The sequence below is a fragment of the Corythoichthys intestinalis genome, chromosome 11 (genome assembly GCF_030265065.1).
Source record: "Corythoichthys intestinalis isolate RoL2023-P3 chromosome 11, ASM3026506v1, whole genome shotgun sequence".
NCBI classification, from domain to species: Eukaryota; Metazoa; Chordata; class Actinopteri; order Syngnathiformes; family Syngnathidae; genus Corythoichthys; species Corythoichthys intestinalis.
This window is the reverse complement of record NC_080405.1, coordinates 7329416-7335593: the sequence shown is the minus strand read 5'-3', so window position 1 is coordinate 7335593 and position 6178 is coordinate 7329416. Positions and strand designations below refer to the sequence as shown.

At 42.3% G+C, this 6178-nt stretch overlaps 8 non-coding genes across 8 annotated transcripts; all 8 read right to left on the bottom strand.

Annotated features, from left to right (window-relative positions):
- Positions 1-768: 768 nt before the first annotated feature.
- Positions 769-842, bottom strand: trnad-guc (transfer RNA aspartic acid (anticodon GUC)). The gene has a single exon. It is a non-coding gene; the product is annotated as a tRNA-Asp (tRNA).
- Positions 843-1568: 726 nt separating this feature from the next.
- trnan-guu (transfer RNA asparagine (anticodon GUU)) lies at positions 1569-1642 on the bottom strand. The gene has a single exon. It is a non-coding gene; the product is annotated as a tRNA-Asn (tRNA).
- A 725-nt stretch (positions 1643-2367) lies between these two features.
- Positions 2368-2441, bottom strand: trnan-guu (transfer RNA asparagine (anticodon GUU)). Its single transcript has one exon. It is a non-coding gene; the product is annotated as a tRNA-Asn (tRNA).
- Positions 2442-2826: 385 nt separating this feature from the next.
- trnat-agu (transfer RNA threonine (anticodon AGU)) lies at positions 2827-2900 on the bottom strand. The gene has a single exon. It is a non-coding gene; the product is annotated as a tRNA-Thr (tRNA).
- Positions 2901-3154: 254 nt separating this feature from the next.
- On the bottom strand, positions 3155-3228 carry trnat-ugu (transfer RNA threonine (anticodon UGU)). The gene has a single exon. It is a non-coding gene; the product is annotated as a tRNA-Thr (tRNA).
- A 268-nt stretch (positions 3229-3496) lies between these two features.
- On the bottom strand, positions 3497-3570 carry trnan-guu (transfer RNA asparagine (anticodon GUU)). The gene has a single exon. It is a non-coding gene; the product is annotated as a tRNA-Asn (tRNA).
- Positions 3571-4746: 1176 nt separating this feature from the next.
- On the bottom strand, positions 4747-4820 carry trnat-agu (transfer RNA threonine (anticodon AGU)). The gene has a single exon. It is a non-coding gene; the product is annotated as a tRNA-Thr (tRNA).
- A 597-nt stretch (positions 4821-5417) lies between these two features.
- trnan-guu (transfer RNA asparagine (anticodon GUU)) lies at positions 5418-5491 on the bottom strand. Its single transcript has one exon. It is a non-coding gene; the product is annotated as a tRNA-Asn (tRNA).
- Between the last annotated feature and the right edge of the window lie 687 nt (positions 5492-6178).

Sequence of the window (6178 nt, the reverse complement as noted above, 5' to 3'; positions counted from 1 at the left end):
GAACCAGAAGCATCTCGGTTGACAGCCAAGCGCGCTGACCGATTGCGCCACAGAGCACTTTTTTACTAGAAATGTAATTAATTAAGGAATTTACAACAATTTGCTAAACAATGAAACATATATTAACTATTGAATTCCTAGAAGCTACCAAATGTGAATCTCAGCAGATCTGTCGAATAATGAATAAATAAATACCTTAGAGCAGTTGGGTGTAAGGGTTGGAGAACTTGTAGGTTGCCAATGATTTTAGAAGTTGGGTGTAACCTTGCATCAATCTCAAGTCGATGGCAAATTGCTCCCTCAAGTCTGAGAGCAAGTGCCTTGACACAAAGAGGCTTTCTTGACAATGCTGAAAACAACTGCTTCAAAGAACCATGCCTATCCTCGCATATTTGTTCAGTGTTCTGAAAGTACCCACAATGGAACAGCAGCCACTGCTGGGAGTTGAACCCAAGATCTCCTGATACTAGACAAGAACTTTGACCAGCTAAGCCACAGCGCCCTTTGCGTCTAAATCCCTTACCAATCTTCCACTGACCTTGCTAAACTAACGCTGGGTAACAACAATTTCCTTCCTTAATTCCACAGTTGTAATCTCAATTTGAGAAAACCCAGTGTAGGTTTATGGGTTTTCTAAAGCTCAGTGTGTTACTGAGTGACACACCATAGGCCAGCAATTTCTAGTATATAATTCAAATGCTGCGTGTAATTGCAAAGCACCAGACCTTGAAACATTAATCAAACTCAGAACTCAGTCTTAAAGGGACACGCCCCTGGGTGGATTTGAACCACCAGCCTCTCGGTTGACAGCCGAGCACGCTGACCAATTGCACCACAGAGACACTTTTTGGCTGGAAATGTAATTAAATATCGAAATTACAACAATTTGCTAAACAATAAAACATAGATTCACTTTTGAATTCCAAGAAGCTACCAAATGTGAGTCTCAGAAGATCTATTAAATGTCGAATAATGACTAAAAAAATACCTTAGAGTAGTTGGGTGTCAGGGCTGAAGAACTTCCAGGTTGCCAATAATTTTAGGAGTAAGTTGGGTGTAACCTCACATCGGTCTCAAGTCGATTGCAAATTGTTCCCTCGTGTCTCAGAGTAAGTGTCCTGACACAAAGAGGCTTTCTTGACAATGCTGAAAACAGTTGCTTCAAATAACAAAGCCTATCCTCGCATATTTGTTCAGTGTTCTGAAAGAACTAACAACGGCACAGCAGGCACTGCTGGGAGTTGAACCGAGGATCTCCTGTTTACTAGACAGGCACTTTGACGAGCTAAGCCACAGCGCCCTTTGCGTCTGAATCCCTTACCAATCTTTCACTGACATGGCTAAAACTAATGCTGGGTAACAAAAAGTTACCTGCTTAATTCCACAGTTGTAATCTCAATTTGAGAAAACCCACCGTTGGTTTATGGGTGCTCTCCAGCTCAGTGTTTGACTGAGTGACACACCATAGCCCAGCAAATTCTCGTATACAGTTCAAATGCTACGTGTAATTGCAAAACACAAGACCTTGAAACATTTATCAAGCTCAGAACACAGGATTTAATGGGAAACGTCCCTGAGTGGATTTGTACCACCAGCCTCTCGGTTAACAGCCGAGCACGCTGACCGATTGCGCCACAGAGACACTTTTGGCTGGAAATTTAATTAAATATGGAAATTACAACAATTTGCTAAACAATAAAACATAGATTCACTTTTGAATTCCTAAAAGCTACCAAATGTGAGTCTCAGCAGATCTATTAAATGTCGAATAATGACCAAATAAATACCTTAGAGTAGTTGGGTGTAAGGGCTGGAGAACTTGCAGGTTTCCAATAATTTTAGGAGTAAGTTGGGTGTAACCTTGCATCAGTCTCAAGTCGATTGCAAATTGTTCCCTCGGGTCTCAGAATAAGTGTCCTGACACAAAGAGGCTTTCTTGACCATGCTGAAAACAGTTGCTTCAAAGAACCAAGCCTATCCTCGCATAGTTGTTCAGTGTTCTGAAAGAACTCACAATGGCACAGCAGGTACTAATGGGAGTTGAACCCAGGATCTCCTGTTTACTAGACAGGAACTTTGACCAGCTAAGCCACAGCGCCCTTTGTGTCTGAATCCCTTACCAATCTTTCACTGTCTTGGCTAAAGCTAATGCTCGGTAACAAAACGTTACTTGCTTAATTCCACACTTGTAATCTCAATTTGAGAAAACCCACCGTTGGTTTATGGTTGCTCTCCAGCTCAGTGTTTGACTGAGTGACACACCATAGCCCAGCAAATTCTAGTATACAGTTCAAATGCTGCGTGTAATTGCAAAACACAAGACCTTGAAACATTAATGAAGCTCAGAAAACAGGATTTAATTGGAAACGTCCCTGGGTGGATTTGAACCACCAGCCTCTCGGGTAACAGCCGAGCGCGCTGACCGATTGCGCCACAGAGACACTTTTCGGCCAGAAATGTAATTAAATATGGAAATTACAACAATTTGCTGAACAATAAAACATAGATTCACTTTTGAATTCCTAGAAGCTACCAAATGTGAGTCTCAGCAGATCTATTAAATGTCGAATAATGAACCAAATAAATACCTTAGAGTAGTTGGGTGTCAGGGGTGGAGAACTTGCAGGTTGCCAATAATTTTAGGAGTAAGTTGGGTGTAACCTTGCATCGGTCTCAAGTCGATTGCAAATTACTCCCTCGGGTCTCACAGTAAGTGTCCTGAAACAAAGAGGCTTTATTGACAATGCTGAAAACAGTTTCTTCAAAGAACCAAGCCTATCCTCGCATATTTGTTCAGTGTTCTGAAAGAACTCACAACGGCACAGGAGGCACTGCTGGGAGTCGAACCCAGGATCTCCTGTTTACTAGACAGGTACTTTGACCAGCTAAGCCACAGCGCCCTTTGCGTCTGAATCCCTTACCAATCTTACACTGACATGGCTAAAGCTAATGCTGGGTAACAAAAAGTTACTTGCTTAATTCCACAGTTGTAATCTCAATTTGAGAAAACCCACCGTTGGTTTATGGGTGCTCTCCAGCTCAGTGTTTGACACAAAGAGGCTTTCTTGACAATGCTGAAAACAGTTGCTTCAAATAACCATGCTTATCCGTGCATATTTATTCAGTGTTCTGAAAGAACTCATAACGGAACAGCAGGCACTGCTGCGAGTTGAACCCAGGATCTCCTGTTTACAAGACAGGAACTTTGACCAGCTAAGCCACAGCACCCTTTGCATCTGAACCCCTTACCAATCTTCCACTCACCTGGGTAAAACTAATGCTGGGTAACAACAATTTCCTTGCTTAATTCCACAGTTGTAATCTCAATTTGAGAAAACCCACCGTTGGTTTATGGGTGGTCTCCAGCTCAGCGTTTGACTGAGTGACACACCATAGCCCAGCAAATTCTCGTATACAGTTCAAATGCTACGTGTAATTGCAAAACACAAGACCTTGAAACATTTATCAAGCACAGAACACAGGATTTAACGGGAAACGTCCCTGGGTGGATTTGAACCACCAGCCTCTCGGTTAACAGCCGAGCAAGCTGACCGATTGCGCCACAGCGACACTTTTTGGCTAGAAATGTAATTAAATATGGAAATTACAACAATTTGCTTAACAATAAAACATAGATTCACTTTTGAATTCCTAGAAGCTACCAAATGTGAGTCTCAGCAGATCTATTAAATGTCGAATAATGAACCAAATAAATACCTTAGAGTAGTTGGGTGTCAGGGGTGGAGAACTTGCAGGTTGCCAATAATTTTAGGAGTAAGTTGGGTGTAACCTTGCATCGGTCTCAAGTCGATTGCAAATTATTCCCTCGGGTCTCACAGTAAGTGTCGTGAAACAAAGAGGCTTTCTTGACAATGCTGAAAACAGTTTCTTCAAAGAACCAACCCTATCCTCGCATACTTGCTCAGTGTTGTGAAAGACCTCACAATGCCAGAGCAGGGAGTTGAACCCAGGATCTCCTGTTTACAAGACAGGCACTTTGACCAGCTAAGCCACAGGACCCTTCGCATCTGAATCCCTTACCAATCTTCCACTGACCTGGGTAAAACTAATGCTGGGTAACAACAATTTCCTTGCTTAATTCCACAATTGTCATCTCAATTTGAGAAAACCCACCGTTGGTTTATGGGTGCGCTCCAGCTCAGTGTTTGACTGAGTGACACACCATAGCCCAGCAAATTCTAGTATACAGTTCAAATGCTGCGTATAATTGCAAAACACAAGACCTTGAAACATTTATCAAGCTGAGAAGACAGGATTTAACGGGAAACGTCCCTGGGTGGATTTGAACCACCAGCCTCTCGGTTAACAGCTGAGCAAGCTGACCGATTGCGCCACAGCGACACTTTTTGGCTGGAAATGTAATTAAATATGGAAATTACAACAATTTGCTAAACAATAAAACATAGATTCACTTTTGAATTCCTAGAAGCTACCAAATGTGAGTCTCAGCAGATCTATTAAATGTCGAATAATGACCAAATAATTACCTTAGAGTAGTTGGGTGTCAGGGCTGGAGAACTTGCAGGTTGCCAATAATTTTAGGAGTAAGTTGGGTGTAACCTCACATCGGTCTCAAGTCGATTGCAAATTGTTCCCTCGGGTCTCAGAGTAAGTGTCCTGACACAGAGAGGCTTTCTTGACCATGCTGACAACAGTTGCTTCAAAGAACCAAGCCTATCCTCGCATATTTGTTCAGTGTTCTGAAAGAACTCACAACGGCACAGGAGGCACTGCTGGGAGTTGAACCCAGGATCTCCTGTTTACTAGACAGGTACTTTGACCAGCTAAGCCACAGCGCCCTTTGCGTCTGAATCCCTTACCAATCTTACACTGACATGGCTAAAGCTAATGCTGGGTAACAAAAAGTTACTTGCTTAATTCCACAGTTGTAATCTCAATTTGAGAAAAACCCACCGTTGGTTTATGGGTGCTCTCCAGCTCAGTGTTTGACAGAAAGAGGTTTTCTTGACAATGCTGAAAACAGTTGCTTCAAATAACCATGCCTATCCGTGCATATTTATTCAGTGTTCTGAAAGAACTCATAACGGAACAGCAGGCACTGCTGCGAGTTGAACTGAGGATTTCCTGTTTACTAGACAGGCACTTTGACTAGCTAAGCCACAGCGCCCTTTGTGTCTGAATCCCTTACCAATCTTTCACTGACATGGCTTAAGCTAATGCTGGGTAACAAAAAGTTACTTGCTTAATTCCACAGTTGTAATCTCAATTTGAGAAAACCCACCGTTGGTTTATGGGTGCTCTCCAGCTCAGCGTTTGACTGAGTGACACACCATAGCCCAGCAAATTCTAGTATACAGTTCAAATGCTGCGTGTAATTGCAAAACACAAGACCTTGAAACATTTATCAAGCTCAGAACACAGGATTTAACAGGAAACGTCCCTGGGTGGATTTGAACCACAAGCCTCTCGGTTAACAGCCGAGCGCGCTGACCGATTGCGCCACAGAGACACGTTTTGGCTGGAAATGAAATTAAATATGGAAATTACAACAATTTGCTAAACAATAAAACATAGATTCACTTTTGAATTCCTAGAAGCTTCCAAATGTGAGTCTCAGCAGATCTATTAAATGTCAAATAATGACTAAATAAATAACTTAGAGTAGTTGGGTGTCAGGGCTGGAGAACTTGCAGGTTGCCAATAATTTTAGGAGTAAGTTGGGTGTAACCTCACATCGGTCTCAAGTCGATTGCAAATTGTTCCCTCGGGTCTCAGAGTAAGTGTCCTGACACAAAGAGGCTTTCTTGACCATGCTGAAAACAGTTGCTTCAAAGAACCAAGCCTATCCTCACATATTTGTTCAGTGTTCTGAAAGAACTCACAACGGCACAGCTGGCAGTTGAACCCAGGATCTCCTGTTTACTAGACAGGTACTTTGACCAGCTAAGCCAAAGCGCCCTTTGGGTCTGAATCCCTTACCAATCTTACACTGACATGGCTAAAGCTAATGCTGGGTAACAAAAAGTTACTTGCTTAATTCCACAGTTGTAATCTCAATTTGAGAAAACCCACCATTGGTTTATGGGTGGTCTCCAGCTCAGTGTTTGACACAAAGAGGCTTTCTTGACAATGCTGAAAAAAATTGCTTCAAATAACCAAGCCTATCCTCGCATATTTGTTCAGTGTTCTGAAAGAA